Source organism: Hetaerina americana, unplaced genomic scaffold (assembly GCF_022747635.1).
Source record: "Hetaerina americana unplaced genomic scaffold, ioHetAmer1.1.p SCAF_2, whole genome shotgun sequence".
Taxonomy (NCBI): domain Eukaryota; kingdom Metazoa; phylum Arthropoda; class Insecta; order Odonata; family Calopterygidae; genus Hetaerina; species Hetaerina americana.
In genome coordinates, this window is record NW_027286763.1 from 60147424 (window position 1) to 60166084 (window position 18661).

Here is an 18661-nt window from a genome sequence, read left to right on the forward strand (position 1 = left end):
CTCGTGCTTGAATATAGAATATATACATATATATATATATATATATATATAATATATATATATATATATATATATATATATATATATATACATATACATATATATATATAATTATATATATACATATACATATATATATATAATTATATATATACATATACATATATATATACATATACATATATATATATATATATATATATATATATATATATATATATATATATATATATATATATTCGTATTGAATGTATATTATTTTTATTTGTATAGAAAGTCCTTTGCCACATCAATTACGGTTGGCTTGAATATCAAGAGTTATTACAAAATTAGTTTATATGTTAAAATATTTGATTGGATTCTTTCTGTGGTGTGTGTTGCAGGCTCTATACGAGTATGTTGTATGGTAAATTGAAGACCTCCATCCTGATGATTAGTCCAAGACCTAGGAATAAAATGCTATTATTTCTGATAAAAATATGCCGTATAACTTCTTCGATGGGTCCTTTGTGGTAGTTAGACATATATAGTAAATCTGCCACTGCTATAGCCAATATTAACGGCAATGGTATCCGACCATTATGTTTTCTAATTCTTATTCGTACTAAAATTATGGTAAAACATAAAGTTTATTTTAGAAGTTGGTGTAGCTTCTATATGTATTTTTTTGAATCTCTAAATCCGAAATAGTTGCCAAACTGATGATATTATATTTTATATAAAATTTCTTCTGAAAAAGCACTGCGAAATTGTCTTCTTGTTTCAAAATGCTTCAAGATCTATTACTGCTTATTTATGTTGACTGAATGACGTTTCAGCGTACGTCGATTTTCATTCATGTCCACAATAATGTTTACTCGGTTTTTTTGCATTCATTCATTGCCATAGACAACTTTAAAAGAAATGACTAATCTCATTTTCTCATGACATTTTTTCATATTGTATATCCATTTAAATATTTTCTCACTCTTCCTATTGTACTCTTCGGTACTATGTTTTCATGGTAGAGTATTGTGAATAGTTTTATGTTCGAAAAAATTCAAACTACTTCGTTTATTTATATATTCATTACAATTTCAAGTGCCTTGTTACTCGAAATTGAACGAAAATCGACAGGGAAGAACAGGAAATCAAATAAAAGGTAAACAAAATCAGCACGGCTAGGTATCAATAATTTTATTAGTGAATAATGAATGGCATAATACTACGTCAAGACTATAGTTAGAGGGTAAAAGAAATGGACCAGTGCGAAAAATCAGTCTGCCGCTTACTCGCTCCGCTGATACCAGTGCTTCAACTCGCCAGTCGATGGTGGTGCAATAACTCATTTTTCAGAAGGCAATCTTGGCGTAGAGGAACCTTTTAGATCGGACTGCAACAGATAAGGACGGAGTGATTAGAATGGCTTCTGAAACACTTGTATGGATTAAGTGGGAGGAAGATGAAGCGGATTGCAGCATCAGCCAACCCTTGGTCGATGGCGATAACGGTGACACCTAATATTATATAACTCCCGAGAAGGGAGCGTGAGACGTCATATTTTTTCCCCCCTCCCCTCCCTCGAAGGAGGTGACCGAACTCAAGACTGTCGCGGGCAGAGATCCGAAAGCAGCAGCCCGTGCACGTCCGCGCCTCCCGCTCTCCGGGCAGGGCTGCTTCCTCCTCTCGAGGAGGAGGTTTGGGTTCGGGAGGGGTGCCGGGTGGAGGGGTGGGGGTGCAAGTGGACGGGGTCTAGGGGGTGGAACGGGGTTCGTGCTGGCGGAGAGTGTGGGGAGAGATTCGGACAAGGTTAGACGGAATGGGAGGAAGGGCGGGGGAGGGTGGAGATGGAGTCGGACGGAGTGGTGGGGAGGGATTTTCGGAAGTAATCAATTTCTACTCTCCGAAAAGTACTTTTTCCTCCCCTCTCTCTTTCTCTCGCTCTCCACCGACCTCACTGCCTCGCTCGTTTGTTACATGTTCTCCCGGCCTCAAGTTTTAACTTCCATAGCCGCGGCAGCTGGTCCTTCTCCTCTGTTCCATCTGCTTAAGCGGTTGTTCATTAATCCCTATCGCGATGGCCTACATACACTTCTTATACGTGGGTTTCGCAGGAAGAAATAAGCTCGTGAGATACTTATTGTTATTTTATTCCTTCTCCAGTTGTCATTTCTCTCCGCGTACGAGCTGCTCGGCATTTCTCAAGCTGTTTCTGATCTGGGGATTTTCGGACTTCTATATACACGTTGATGAAAAATATAATACAATGGTTTTTCATCACTATTTTCTTCCTTCCAGTGTTTTTTTTAACTTAAGAAGTATTACTTGGTCTCTTTAATATATATTAAGGAAGCATATAAAATTTTAAAATAGTTAGCAATTGGAGATGAATTATGCAGATAAGTGGCCATAATCATCGCCGCAATGACCTTGCCAGGCTCTATAACCATCGAAATTAGTCATTGGACGATTATTAAACTTCACATACTACCTTGATCAAAAAGTTCCCGGAATAACCACCGTGTGGCGCTCCCATCGTTCCGATTTGAGTTCTGTTTTTTTTGTTAAATTGGTACATCTGTTGTTGATATTCCCTTTAAATCTTAGTGTCATAACTTGACATTTGCAAAAGTTACGTAGCCAAGAGTACATCTATCTCTGTGTGTGTTGGCGATTTTTTACAATTTCAGAAATGGATTTAAATTTGCAACAACGAACTTGTATTAAATTTTGCGTAAAAAACGGATTTAGTGGCGCACGGACGTTGGAAATGTTGGAAAAGTGTTTCGGCAACGATTCTCTAAAAAAAACGGTCGTTTACCAGTGGCACGAGCGGTTCAGAAGTGGTCGTGAGTCAATCGAAGATGATGAACGCAGTGGCAGACCATCGACATCGAAAGTCGGTGAAAAAATTGATAAAGTAAAAGAAATGTTGGTCAATAACCGCAAATTAACCATCAGAGAAATAGCGGAGGACTTGAACATTGCCTATGGATCCGCCCAAGACATTGTGGTTAATGATTTGGGTTTCCGTCGTGTAGCATGCCGAAAGACCTCAATTTCATGCAAAAAAGAGACCGTGTTGACGTCGCAAAAGACATGATTTGCGAGGCTGAATCCGATCCCACATTCATCAAAAGGATCATTACTGGAGACGAGACGTGGGTTTATGAGTACGACACGCAATCCAGACATCAGGCAAGTGAATGGCGTTCACCAAATGAGCCGAGACCAAAAAAACCACGTCGTTTTCAGTCAAAAAAGAAGGCAATGCTGACGGTTTTCATGGATTACAACGGTGTAGTGCATCATGAATTTTTGCCAGAAGGCCAGACAGTAAACAAAGAGTATTATTTGGGCGTTATGAGACGTTTGCGTGAAGCAATTCGCCGAAAGAGACCAGAAATGTGGGCAGAAAACTCGTGGATTTTGCACCATGATAACGCACCGTCGCACAGTGCTATCATTATTCGTAATTTTTTGACGAAAAATGCAACAAATACCATCCAACAGCCACCGAATTCACCTGATTTGGCTCCCTGTGACTTCTTTCTGTTCAATCGAGTTAAAAAACCATTACGGGGAACGCGTTTTAGCAGCCGAGAGGAAGTAACGGAAAAATCGCAGGAAGCACTGATGGACATACCGAAAACCGAATATAAAAAATGTTTCGAGGATTGGATCAAGCGCTGGCATAAGTGTGTTGCAGTCGATGGGGATTACTTTGAAGGGGACAATATAGATTTAGATGAATAAACTTGTATTTTTAATTTTCTGAATAAATTCCGGGAAATATTTGATCAAGGTAGTATGCATGTGTACAACTTGGCCAGCATAGCTTATAATTTTTTTGCCTCTTTAATATAATCGACAATGGGTTCGCGCTTCTTCATCAATTTACATGTACATGCCCCTTATGAAAGCCATGGTTATAAAATATCATGACACTTGGTTCAGTCATTATTGCATTGGGCAATTATGAAAGCTAATTATCAAAGTAATGAAGACCGATTAAGAAAAACGTTCCTTCATTTACGTTCCATTTGGATGTAAAATCTTTTGATACTAATGAAGTTCCAAGTTTCTTTCCTTCAGGCTTACTTTTTTATTATCTTGTAAATTCTTTCCTGAGCATTATTTTGGGAACTGATTTGGAAAACGATATTTATTTAGCATATTTTTATGCGTGATAGTTTTATTTCTTTTACCATTGATACACCAGTTGTGAGAGGAGAAAATTACTTGAAAAATATGGTATTGACCACTGGTCACGGAATAAATTGTGGAATTCCATAGGATTTTCATGATTGGAAAACGTAAATACAATTTTCAGCGAGTTGACTTTATTCAATTTAACTCCAAAATTCTTAAAAATTCAAGAGTAGCGTAACAGCAATTTATAAAAAAATATTTTACCAAAGACTGGTGTTTAGTATTTAATATTTTGGCTATTATGCACCATTCTCTAAGCAGCAATTTCAGAGTGTAAAAATCAATCGCCTTGACTGGTATGACCGGGTTTTTTTAACTCTGAAATTGTTGCATTGAAATGCATATTAGCGAATGACTCCGTTAAAGTTACTGTTGCGGAATCTCCCGCAGTCTCTTGGAATTTCTCACCATTCTCTAACTTTCAATGGAAACACTGCACTATTATAGGGCATTAATACGATTATTTAGGAATTCAATGAGCAGTTTTTTTGTCACTCAGTGATGAAGGAATTATGAATGACGTGGTTCACCGTCTATTGAGATTTGATTTCCTAATCTCGTTAATGGAATAAAAATGTTAATAATGAGCCAAATTTGAATGCAAGATAAAATTATGAGAAAATGAAATGTATCGTTGTGAGCAGTAAAAAATCTTCAAATGCTGAGACTACATAATGAAATTTCACTCTACGCGCACAGTATCTCATAATCCGTTATTTACTATATATCGCATTAGTCATTTACTCTATATCAATACTCTGACCATTTATCCTGTTTAATTTTGGAATGATAACCCATCTGTATCAATCTATGACATTCCATGTGGAAACGACATTTTTGTCATAAATTGCAGTTTGACATGCTATTACCTACCTGTTCTAACTACTGTCAGGAAAAGTCTTTTCATTTCTCGAAAGTATCATTTAATTTCTCTCCAAATTATTTTTTCAATGTAGAACTATATGGTGTGCTGTAATTCCCTGTGAGCGACACTCCTCATATTATCAATGTTTCAACAGCATCTTGTAATTTACTCCGGCCATTTTTCAACCCCCGGCTCTATTATTTACCTAAGATAAGAAACATTCATTTGTAAGTTTGGTTTACATGATCTCCTTATGCGTACTCAATAACTTATTTTATTCCTCACATATACATGTGGTTACTAATTTTCCGTTCAAAGCTCATTTTGAGAAGGTTCGTGGAAATAATCATGAGCTCTTTAAACGCAAAAAAAACGATTTCTCACCAAGTTACGGCATGAATTTCGCACGAAATTTAATTCCGTTGGTATACGGAAATGTTACATGGCGGACATTCCCTCTGTGTCACTATCATGGAATCAGGGCAACACCAGAGAGATATCATTTTCGAAACTATTAAAGTTTATGGCATTTAATATACTTCGATGGTACCTCAGGCCGTCCCAGAGGGTACCCGCGAACACTTGGAGCGTTGTTGCGAGGGACACGACGCATGCCTCCCTCGACTGTGCCCTTCGGAATTCTCGTTTCCCCACCCCACCCATCCTCCCCAACGTCCCACTGTCGTTTTTATGCACGAACCCTAATTCAGTTGTTTTTCGACCGCCGTGTTTTTTTACCCTACCCGCTCCCTTCCCATCCGTTCGACTCCGCGGCTATTTTTTTTCTCCGTTGCTCCCTCAGCCTCTCTCCCCTGGTCCATTCCTTCACCCAGCCAGACACGTAAAGCGCAAGAATAATATTGGTTATGGTCAACAATGACGTGTGATGCAGAGGCGGGAGGGGTTGGAGAGGGTGAAAGAGAATGAAAGAGGGGGGAGGAGGAGAGAGTAGATTTTGAAGCTGGAGGCCTTTACTTCGAGTGCCTGTGGTCTAGTCTCACGCTTCGGAAGAGGAGTTATGTATTTTTTTTCACACACACACGGGAGGGGTTAGATGAGGGGGAAGGAGGGGTTTGAAGGCGTCAGTTCCGCGGGGGCCAAGGCGCAGGGTGAGAGAGGAGAGAGAGAGAGAGAGAGAGAGTGAAAGAAAGAAGAGGCAGCGAATATAACGGTTATTTATTTTAATTTTTTCTTTGGCAGCGGGGATGGATGAGACTTGGAGAGGGGTGGGGGGTGATGCTGCGGGATGAGAGGGGAGGCTGCGCGTCCGGCGGTGGGAGGAGGAAACGTGGTCCAGCCGGTGGGGTAGGGTGTGGGGTGCCGGGCGAGAGATGATGGGTGTCCGGAGGGGGGACCAGGGCGGGGAGAGAACGTTCCCTACGCTGCAACTCGTACCGCTAGCAACTTATCATCTTTGAGACCGGCAGTGTGTGGGGACGGGGTTGGAGGGTGGGGTGGAGAGACAACTCAACTGCTGAAATGCTTCTAAAACTCTGCCGTTCCGCTCCCCTGAGTCCCGGCATTCACCACGATATATACCTTTCTCCCACGACTGAACCAACCCCTCTCTCCCTCCCGCTTTTTTCTTCATAACCTTCATACCCCCCTCATATTCCCAAGCCCTCTTCCCCTCTCCTCTCCCCTCGATGTCCTTTTCTCCCATTTCTCTTTCCCAATGATCGGACGGTGGGTTTTTATTTTTGTCATTTCCTCGTCCGGTCTCCATATACGGCCTACCCACTGCAACCAGCTCAGTTCAGCCTCCCATTTCTTCTCTCCTCACCACTCATTCCCTCGGCAAGCGAAGAAGTCTCATTGTGTTTTCATATTGCGGACCCAGAAGTGTTAACCTTGACATTAAAAGGCATTAATCATACCATCTGCTTTTTTTTGCTCATCATCTTTCTCTCCCTAGCTTTCTCTATCCCGTGCCTGCTCAAGGCCGTTCGATGGTCGTGCGTGTTCTGTATTCTCCCTTCATTTTTTTTCCTTCCCTTGCCTCAATTACATCCGCAACACTAACCCTCACTCCTATTGATGCTTCCTGATTTCTAAGAGTTTATTTTCGATCCCCGATGACACCATTTTTGCTTTTGGAGTTATTCCAGAGGGAATACCGACCTTCGCTCAATCGGCACACCTCATCTTTCTCGGATATTTTTCATGTTGCAAGAGCCAATCCCGTGGAGGCTTCTTTAAGAATGAAAATTACGCATAATCCCTGCATTTGTGAGCGCCCGGGTTCGGTGTTTGTTCTTGTGTTCTCGCCCAGTGTCACAGTAGACTCAAGGTCTGTCCCGAGTGGTCGTCCCTCCATTCTTCCAGAATTTGACCCTTGTTCGCCGGTCCGCGCCATAAATTTTCATCTCTCCCTCTCCCTCTGTCTCTCTCTCTCTCTCGTTCTCTCACCCCCTCTCCCACCCTGAGACCACTTCAGTGATTTCATCTTTTGCTATATTCTTTCCCATTACCTCTGCAATGAACAGCCGTCCTGTACTCAGTAATGTGCCCTAAATGACATAAATAAGACGAAGTACTTTTAACATTGTATGAAGAGATGTGGGAGATAACTATAAAATTTAGCTCAGTAAATTAAATACTATTTATTTTTAACTCGGTAACGTTAAAATTTTAAGCCTGATAAAATTAATTAAAAAAAACAGTTTAAATTTAAATTAGCTTTTAAGCTGGTTGTATGGTAAATTCGATGAAAATATTTGAAAAAGCTCATTCCCAAGAAGTAGTCCATTTCGCAGAGATGAAATAAATCTTTCTGGAATCTGATGAACGGTTGCATATCTCAAAATATGATAGAAATACTTTAATGAAATTGGAATCTTATCGTGTTCTCTTATTTTGCCTCGCTTTGCTACCTAACCATATTTCTTACATTCTTAGCTTTTAACTCGCACAGTCTTACGCTACGATTTTCACAAATGAATAGACGGGTTTCGTTAAAAAGTTGTCTGAAAAATACATAATCGAGTTAAGACTCCGTGACAAATTAAATTTTAATTCTTGTGCATATACATATTTAACTCTTTGCTACCAAAATCTGATCATGTGCCGAGGGAGATACTTGGTAGTAATTTAATAATCCCGTCACCGGGAGATGATGGTTACAAATGTTGCCATTTATAAAAAAAATTACTGAGGAGATAGAAGATAATATTACTTTCTCACTTGCTTTCTCGTTAGTCAACTCGCCTGTCGACAATTAGAAGAGCAAAGTATTTGATATCCATCCTCGTGCTGGAGCTGTATTTTTGTGGCGCAGTTGTTTATTACATTCGATTGAACATATCATCAATATATTGCAGAGCATTTTTCACTTTCACTTCTTACTGGAGAAAACCGTGTTTTAGGATCAATGATTCATTTGCAGTTAAAATTATTATTCAGAAGGAAGCTGATACAATACTTCAATGGCATTTATATAATAATGGTCCGTACCAACTAAATAACTAGAGCTTACATGGCTTTAAATTCAGCAAACATAACTTTTATAAACCATTGTTTTTGAGAATAGTAATTATGCGAATAAAATTATTCAAATAGGTAAGCACATTTAATCAAATTATTGAAATGGATTCATTTTTGTCTCTCTTAATAAGGGTTTAATGCATCGATCATTAGAAATATTTTCTCATGTCTAAGTAAATATCGTCAAATATAGATCATGGATGAAAACTGGTAATTATTAATCTAGAGATAGAATGTTCGAGAGCATAAAAAAATATATTTCTAAAATTGTTTTAATTATAACTACAAATTGCATAATCCATTATACCATTCCATTTATATATATATATATACACACGCATATGTATACTCACACATATATGCATATATATATATATATATATGTGTGTGTGTGTGTGGGTGTATATAAATTCTAGATATAGAGAATAAACCATAAACTCTGAAATACATACTAGTAAATACGTTGGAGGTACCATATTCTAACTGATTATAAATTCCGAGGTTGAAGCAAAATTCATCATCTGAGATACCTGTTGCCAGCGGACTCAGAGATGACGCAGAGACCTACTAGTTTCCGGAGATGCATGCAAGTTTACCCGTAGCTAAGGTCATATTTTTTTCCTATCCCTCGGGTTGTCTGTTTACGGTACACATTTTTTTCCCCTGCCTCTTCCCTCCCCTGTGGTTTTTCCATTTTCTCATCGGTCGGCTCGACTTTCACCCGGTTCAGAGCTCCGCGAAGGATAAAGGTTAAATCTAAATCTAAAAATGATTTCTTCAATTGTCCTCCCACCGTCGCATTCCCTCTACACAACTTTTTTTTAAATCTCCTCCCTTCCCCAACCCTCTGGACGCCAACATCACCGTTGCCCTCCTCCCCTCCACACTATTCCATCCCATCCCTCGATATAGCACGAACATCCCTCTGAAAAAAACTGCCTTGTACCTCGTCCTCATCTCCGACGCCCAGTCTCTCCACATTGTAAACACTCCGGCTTTCTCCCAGTTCTCACCTCTCCGCTACGGTGCTTCCCTTTTTTTCTCCATTGCATTCCTCCACCTCTCACTCTCTCTCTCCCTTCCTCTTCATGCCTCCGTCCTCTCTCTTCCTCTACCTCTCTCTTCCCCGTAGCCTTTTTCGACCCCCCTCCTCCACGCCCCCACGGCTTCTCTTCTTCTCCCCACCCTCGAATGTGTGTCCCTTCTAACCGCCCCCCCATCTCCTCTCATACTTGCCCCCCTCCCCCGGCCAGACCTCCCTCGGCCGGCACCGCTGCTCTGAAGTGGAAAAGAGGGGGGGAAGGAGGGCGAGAGGAAGAGCATTCGCGGTGCCCGCCGCCTCCGTCCGGCCCGGTACACGTCCCGCCGCACACCCTTACACGCCCTCCTCGCGCAGCAGAATCGCCCGCCGTCCGCCTCACTCCAATCCACCACTCCCTCCTCCCGCGCCCTCATCCCCCAGAGCCTCCCCATCCCCTTCAACCATCTTTCGCACCCCTCCTCTGGAACAGGAAGGGGCGGTGGTCACTCTCGTTCGGGAGCGTCGAGGCAAGGGGGACGGGGAGGGGGTCCGAGGGGGAGTCCTTGGGGTGTGAGAGAGAGGGGTGGATGGCGATGGTTCTTCCCGTCGGGAGGGACGGAGGTGGGGTTTGAAGAAGGTGGCTTTTTCCTACCTCTCTCTCCCTCTCTCTCTCCATCTCTCTCTCCTCTCCTCTCCAGAGAGGATCTGGGATTGTACAGATTTTTTTCATAGGGGTGGTGGTGGGAGGGGGCGTTGTAGATTTTCGAGGGTCGCGGGAAGGGGTTGAGGGAGAGAGGTTGAGGTGGTTGAGAATGGGGGGAGGTTGGACCCCGTCCCATTCCCTCGTTGTGATGCAAAGCGGTGGGAGAGACATAATGCGGGCCTGCTCGGCGGTCAGTTGAGTCGGGTGCAGGGGGAGAGGGGGAGAAGGAGAAAGTGAGGAAGAAAGGGTGAGTAATGGAGGGAATAAAGGACGGGGAGGAGGTGGGAGGGGCGGGAGAAAGGAGGGACGGCGGCGTAAGAGGATAATGCCGAAGGAATCAGAGGGAGGATATCGAGGGGACCAGGGGGGAGAGAGTGGGCCCCCGGGACCTCGGGCAGGGGGGAATTCTTGAGTGGCCCGCACTTCGATGAGCCCTTCCACTCCTCCGAGGACGTCCCCGGATCGACACCGCGTCCCACCCCTGGATTTCGTCACCTCGATTTTGACCCTTTTTCTTCCAAATAATGAAATCTAGCGTTGTTTCGTAACTGAGGGGGGGTTTTCATTGTCCTTTTGGCTTTGGCTAGAAATCAACCTGTTTGGGGTTTTCTGTATTTACTATTCAAGGGTAGCAGGGAGGCAAGCGGGTTGGCCCTCTCTGCCTATCGAATCTCCCCCGTCCGGCTCGTGCTGTAGGTTTATCATCGGTACCAAAGAAAGGTGTCATGTAGAAAAAAAATGTGAAATTGAAACCCACGAGCTTCTATGCCTATGTAAAGTATTAAAAATTTGAAATGATTGCCCTTACTGCCATTGATTAGAATGCTGGAAATAATGAGTGATAACAATTAAATCATCGTTAAGCTAATCAATTATCACCTATTAATGGTGGTCATTTGTATAAATTATTATTAGTTGGCATAGAAAACACCTTATGTATGTCAAATATTGCTATGCATAAATTGTCTCCCCTAAGCTCTACTACTACTTACTCGTAAATAATATTGGTTTTGCTGATGTTTCATTTTTTCAAATTTACAAAAAATCTTGAGAGAAAGAAATCACGTCATCCTAAGTACCAAAATTCGTATCCCACTACCATGAGATATGTTTGCTGAAGACAAGAATGAAAATGCTTCGGATTTTGATTGATATAATAAATGAGCATTTCATCAATTACATGCCCTCTTGTAGGTGCTTTCCTGCGTACTTAATTGCAAATGTCTGAACTATGAAAATCCACTTTTACAATCCTAGATCGGCTTTTTTGTTCCAATGATCCATTGAAATATGTGCAGTGTGCATTATTCAAATAGGTATGCATGGTTCTTAAGAAAATGATTCCCTTTATCACTGTTTAGAATTTAGTAACCATATCCTTTTTATGTGTTTGGGGTAGATATGATAATTTCCTCGGAAGTCAGCAGAGAAAAATAAAAGCAAATTTTCTGTTATCTAATTTAACTAAAGGTATAATTAACTTGGTAGAATTTGTTATAAAAATCTGAGTTACTTTTGGAATGCCGATATAATATTTTTATTTCATGATGGTATTTTTAAATTTGCTCATTATTCAATTTTTTAATGGCACTAATAATTTTCACCCGCATTTATTTCAGGGCACTCTGAATATGGTGCTTGCCAGGAAAGCCCGACTGGACGCTAACTCGGCATGGATTCACAGTCATCGGCTCAAGATTGAAGCCAAGGATGTGCTTGTTTTACTTTTGATGTTGAAATTTAACGGCCAATTACTTGGTGGTGAATGAGTGAGGTGCCTTCGTTCGCTCGTTTGTTCTCATCACTAGTTTTGAAACATATGAAACATACGCCGGAGTCTTTTCGGTATTATGTGGATGTTCTGACTATGGATCACTTAACAGGTGAGCTAGATTCACATTCATCGCTCTATGTTACCATTCCTTTTAAATTGTCTTAAATGCAATTGAGACGTGAAATCATCATGCTTATTTTTTGACTTAAATGAAGTAATCATATACATGGATATGAGCTGCAATGACCATCACTCGTTTCAAAATATTCCCATTATTACCACGGTGAAGCTCGAGACTCCGATGAAGTAGATACCATCATCTGTTTTGCGATCTATCTACAGACTGTAGCATACCTATGACCGTACCAAATTCCATTTGAAAGCATTTATTGGAATAACTAAACATTTATATAATATTTCTATCCATTTTTGTCGCGCTACAGGACTTTTTATTATGAACATTCTGAGCAATTGTATTTAACTACAATTATGTGACGTTTTATTTTTTATAAAAGGAAATTTATTATTCAATGAGATTTCTCTTTTAAAGTTGAATGATTTTAACGAAGTTACGCAAAACCTGTGCTGTGATATCACACATATATACTTATTGCAAAATATACGATGCAATGGGATCCGCCCTTCCCGCCAAACGTTTGTGTATGTTGAGAATTTTGATTATCTATAATATTTCCCATATTGTTCAAATCTCTTTTGGAATATCTCGCTTACCTAAGGAAATCGTTCTTTTTTTATAAAATAATGAAAACCCCGACGGTTAGATACACTGTAGTACTCCAAACATTAATGTTAGTGCAGTACAAATACTTCAATATACTTATATTTGCCGTTATGTCGTATATTGCACGTTTTAAACACTAAATAGATGACCCCCTTCGTATCCACTTTCCCCTCGGTCATTTTTCACCGCTTTTTTTTATAATATGTAGTCTAAAATAAGAAATATAAACAGCATAACTGGAATTGTAGATTCCTGATTGGAAAATTCGGGATGATGTAAGTAAATTAAATGCCCGTAATGGGTAATTGATAACTAAATAGAAAGTAGTGACTTGGGAAGAGGGGTGGGAGTATTTGAATAACCTAATTAGAAAAAACATTTACAAGTGGTAGGGAAAAATATCTCACTGCTGGTCTATTTTCATGAACGGATCAAGTTTTGGAATACTAACGGCAGTAAGACCGAATGTTCAAGTTGGTCGCAATGGAATTGTTGCCTGCGATAAGCAATGGTTTCCTGAATTCTTCCTGTGTTCAAAAAATACGCCAACGAGCCCTACCCACAGAGTAATCCCGTTGATATAAAATCAACTTCCACAATATACACCGTATATCTAACCCTTGAGTGCATTTTTAATACATGTAAATTAAATATCCATGGCTGGGTATCCATAATTTCTATGAATATGTATTGTGTACGAATATTAGATATCCAGTGATTGGTCATTGCAAATTCACACAACTGTGGCAAAGAATTGGTAGATGGAAATTATTCTACTTTTATTCGATAAGTTTTCATTTCTGTTATATAATTAATTCGTCTCAAATGAACTTAGTTATTAAAGTTATTAAAGTTAAAGTTATTACCTTAAAGATAAATATTATTCATTATTATACATTTCCACATGCAAATACGCAATCTTTCAAAGGACATGCACACTGTATTTACAATTATGTGCAAAATGTGTACAAGTAATCGTATATTGTGTGCTTATCGACTGGTCTTTTTAGCGGGATTCATTCATATGAGCCGGCTAGCTCGTACAGCACGCCACAACAGGCGTGCCAATCCTATCACTGCTTGGATATTGGCCGGACATTGGATATCCATTGTATATGCATTGTATCAAATCTGTACAGCCGCTATAGTATTTATCGTGGGTATCTATGGCGTACATATATACGTTTAATATGCAGTGAATAGACTTACTGCGTGTTGGCAGAACCCCGTTTTTCTAGTCAGTATGGGAAAATTGTGCCATATTTGATTATTCTGAATAGTAATTACCTCAATTCTTGTATTGCAAACAGAACTTCTAACGTTTTTTACAGTACATGCATGCAGTATAGCTATATCCCAAAAAAACAATTTTTGGGGGCAAACATCACTTTCTGGGAATACCGTCTTTTATTGAAGAAATGAGAACGAGGCTGGGAATGCTGCCCATCACTGTTAGGCAGTATATTATCTAGTCAAGGAGCTGTGGTGACTCCCACATTATCTCCACTAACCTATAGGACGATGTCTAAAACTGTTAAATTTTACGATGTTTTTTCGGAATTTCCATTAAAACAGATGGTAGTGTTTTGTAGTTACAACACAACAACAAGTTTAGAAAAGACTTTTCGACGTCAACAGATGGGTCCTGTCTTCCAAGAGGCAATGCTCCTCCAGATTGGACCGTGCTAAAGTCTCCTAATACTGGACACGGATTTGTAATTATATTTTCTTTTATTCATAATTCATCGAATCAAATATAAAAAATGGAATTTTCAATAGTATCTGTACGGATAGAACATCATTCACTTCTGAATCTACCTTTTGCACTTTTCAAATATATAAATCATGTCAATAATGTGGGTGATTGGAACAGTATGAGCTAAAAAGTGATTACTTTGAATTTGAGGTATTTTACTTCGAAAAAGAAGTCGGGGGGAATGAAGGGCTTAGGCGTCCAATTAATTTATCTTGACGTTCGGAAATTGTCACCTTTCACCGCAACGGCTTTGTTAGATGAAAAGTGACCTGGTCGTTAAAATGAGGAAGCATCGGAGGAAAAAATAACGGCGGATCATGTGCTTAAGCATGAGTGAATTTCCCAGAAGAGAGCAGCGAGCGATCTGTAATTGGCCTCATCTCATGCGCTGACGGTTCGAGTGCCCCAGAGCAGGGACTCGGGGACTTAATTTTTTGTCAAACTCATGGAAATTTTCGGGACGGTCCTGGGTGTTGCTATTAATTTTTTTCTGTTATTTTTTCATTATCTCTTTGGATATTATTTGAAGGCTCGTGTTTCGCTTTGCCATTAATTAAATCACGAGTTAGCACCATCGACGGACAGGAGGGGGGGGAAAGAAGCGTATTTCGCTACCGACCGACAGTCGACCGTCGATGAAAATCATGTCACAACGGGTGAAAACTGACGGCGCAACATAAAAACGTGTCCTAATTGGAAAAAAATGATGCATCAAAGCGGTACCGGGTGTCGGGTGGTGTGGATTCGGGGTGGAAGGTTGGAGGGGTGCTGCGTTCGTCGGGGTGGGATGGAGCGAGATAGGAGTGGTTCAAAGTGTATACTTTAAAAACTCAAGCCCGAGAATGTTGAAAGTAGTGGTAGCAGAATTAATCCACGTATTTTGATATTCATACGACTGAAAATATTCCAAGTTCATCATTGCTAGTCGCGGATTCGCCCCCAAACTTTGATCGTGAATGCCATTGCTAGGACCATTGCATCCCAGAGACTGGGTCATTAACATTCCTCTCAGGGCTAAAGTTGTAAATTATTACATAGTTTGTGCGAGTAATAAGATTCATGATGCCCTTGCTTAGCCACAAGTTTAAAGTATTTTCAAAAGATGACAAAAATAGTGTAACAGTGTAATTATAACATTCGAAAATCCTCATACACACGTTGGCTTGAAATTAAAAAGTGAAATACCCTCTGTGGTGCCTGATATATGTGTCCAGGCGGTAAAAATGTTTTAAATTATGTGAGGAAATGTGATGCCTTTGGCGACGAGGTACGCACGAGGCCAGTCGGCGGTGACAGTGGGACTCCTTGTGTTCGTCTCGCTTCTAGTTCACGCAGAAGTTCGAACAATTCACCTTTCATTCGCCCCATCAAGCACCCCGCCGATGCCACCCTTTCGGAAATCACGCACTTGATAGCGGAAGGGGGCGTCCGTGCAGCCGGCGACGTGAGGCCGCGGACGACGAGGCCGGGAGAGGCGAGCGAGGGAGAATCGAGAGAGGGAGCGAGAGAAAATTCATGGAAAAAAGAAAAAGATGGAAGGAAGAGGAAGTCGAGGAAGGGAGCAGGGAGAAGCGCGCGAAACGAGTATGATGGCTGGCGCTCGGGCCGTGGAAAACGGGAGGAAGACAGGAGCCGGAATGAGATGAAAGATTGAACCGAGGAAAAATATAATCTAATGCGGCATTATGACCCGGCGCGAGGGTTTTCCACGGGTGAAGGGGAGAGACGGGCGGAGGGAGAGAAAGGTTTGCAGGGGGTTGGGGACTCAGAAAAGGAATCACGCATTCACACGCGGGAGAGTCGTCATTGTGACCCCTGAATACTGTGTGTGTGTATGTGGCTCCGTCTTTAACACTTTGGGCACTCGAGGAGGGGTGTGGAGGGTGGGGAGAGGGCAAGGAGGATGGCAGAGAGGAGATGGAGGGGGTGAGAGGGGTCAGCACCATTATAGGGACAAACGGAGGGTGGTTTTCCGGGACGGGGTGTGAAATGGGACGAGCGACCGGGTGACTCGGGGGCGAGGCGGGCCCATAAGTAGGGCCAGGCTGCGCTCCTGTACATTTGGAAGTTTGCGAGTGTGGGGATGGGGAGGCGAAGAGGGTTTAAGGTTTGTGTAGTTAGTCATATAGGTATAGCATATGTGCGTGCGTAGCGCGCAAGGGCTGGACGCCGCGGTTCCTTCTGCTCATGGCTGATGATGGCGATCCACTGATCATTACGGAGGAGCATGCATGGGGAAAGAGGGGGAGCGACGAATTTGGGAGGGGGGTAGTTGCGGAGGAGGGGAGGGCGAGAGGGCCGTCAGTGGAGCACACCACGATTAATTCACGTGCCATTCACGTCATGGCTGAGGGTGCACCCCCATCCTACATACCCAGTTCATACTCCCAACCCTCCCCTCCCGGATCGTGCATTTGGCAGCAGAATGGCAGTAGCACAAGCACCTTTCAATTGCACCCTGTTTTTCTCCCCCTCTTCAACCCTTATCCCTCCCCTCAGTAGGTTCCTCACTCCCATTTTCTCCTCACCAAACGTGCACTGGACCCCCGAAATCTCTAATCCTCTCCTGAAGCCGCTAGCTATTTTCATCGATTTCCATGAGGGGTTCTCGAAGGCGCTACCCTTTCAGAGGCAATGATCGAACCTTGGCCTCAGCTTCAGCTTCCCTCGAAAAAGATTAAACCCTTCCTTTTCCTCTGCCTGTCAATCTCACGTTCACACGAGCACACCTTTATGAATGATGAGCCATAGAGTACACAGGTAATCCCTAACATATATTGATTGTGCCCCTACTCACCAGGACTTGAATAGGAACGTTATTAGCTCCGTCCGAACAGTAAAAGTATCGATGATCTTTGAAGAATTGAAGAATGAAATAATAATAAAGAATATGTTTAAAAATTTGAGTCAATAAATACGAGGCATATTCGAAAAGTAAGGGCTATTTGGTGATAACAAGAAATGTTTGTTGGAAAATGTTTTTATGGGCGGTTTTTGTTTCCTAAATATTTCCTGGCTCTCTTGAGAGCTTCGTCGTCTTCAAACCGTTGGCCACCAAGCCACTGTTTTTAGTACAAGAAGAGAAAATATTCTCCAGGCACAAAGTCGGGACTACGTACAAGGTGGGGTCCGAAAACGCTGGTTTACTCAGCGTTCTTGGGCCCCACCCTGCTGTCTCTAACTTTCACCTAGCGACTCTTTCAACGTATTGAGCTTGAAATAGTGGATTGGTGGACAACGGTTTGAAGACGATGAGGTTTCAATATTCCTTGATCTTATTGTTGGTCGGTAAGGATATCTGGTGTCATCTTGAACACCATTTATGATACCTGAGCTTTTCCGTAGCAATTGTGTAAATTCTGGTGCGGTCAAAAAGAGTACATATATCAGTCAAAGCACAAATCGTCAATCATGGATCAGATCGCATTTCTTGATTCACTTGTGGAACGATTTCATCCGTCTGTCACTCCACTCTTCACCGTGCACATTTGTGTCGCAGTCTCGACACCATTGTCAGATCATTCCTTCACTTATGACTGCAACTCCGTAAATTAGGCACTACTCTAGATTAATGGAGAAGCTAATTATTCTTTTTCACATATAAAAATCGAATGATTTTCATGGACATTATGAAATCGATTCACCGAAAGGCGAACGACTACTGAATAAAAATAATAATTTAGTAACTTTAGAAAAAATCAATAGATAGCGCTTTATGCATGCAATTGTTTATAAAAAGGAAAAAAATGCTTAATTCGAGCAAATAATGAATGGATATCATTTTAAAACCAATATATCAAATCTCAAGCCATAAAACATATGTGTGACAAAATATTACCGATTTAGTTATTTTTAATAGTACTGTTTCGCTCCTCATACTGATAAAGGTGGAAGTGATCACCAAATAATTAGAAATTGACTCCCTTTCTTTTGTTTTCGTTTAATGTATAAACATGTTACACCGTCGCATAGATGAATTTTTCCACATGTATATGAGACCTTCCATTCCGCTGCACTAGGTACGCCACTGAAAATTCCTAATAACTTATTTATTTTATGCATTCTGGTATGTAAATATAAATGTGTATGTATGTATATATATTTATAGTAAAGCCCAGATTAAGTC

The 18661-nt window shown here is 41.2% G+C and overlaps 1 protein-coding gene across 7 annotated transcripts in view; it reads left to right on the top strand.

Annotated features, from left to right (window-relative positions):
- The window catches only part of LOC139687525 (uncharacterized), a 585660-nt gene that overhangs the window by 292487 nt on the left and 274512 nt on the right, over nt 1-18661 (top strand). For all 7 annotated transcript variants that reach the window (XR_011700643.1, XR_011700642.1, XM_071584720.1 and 4 more), the window contains one exon: nt 11883-12146. The gene's annotated coding sequence lies outside the window, so the exon portion shown is untranslated. The remainder of the gene's footprint in view (nt 1-11882; nt 12147-18661) is intronic.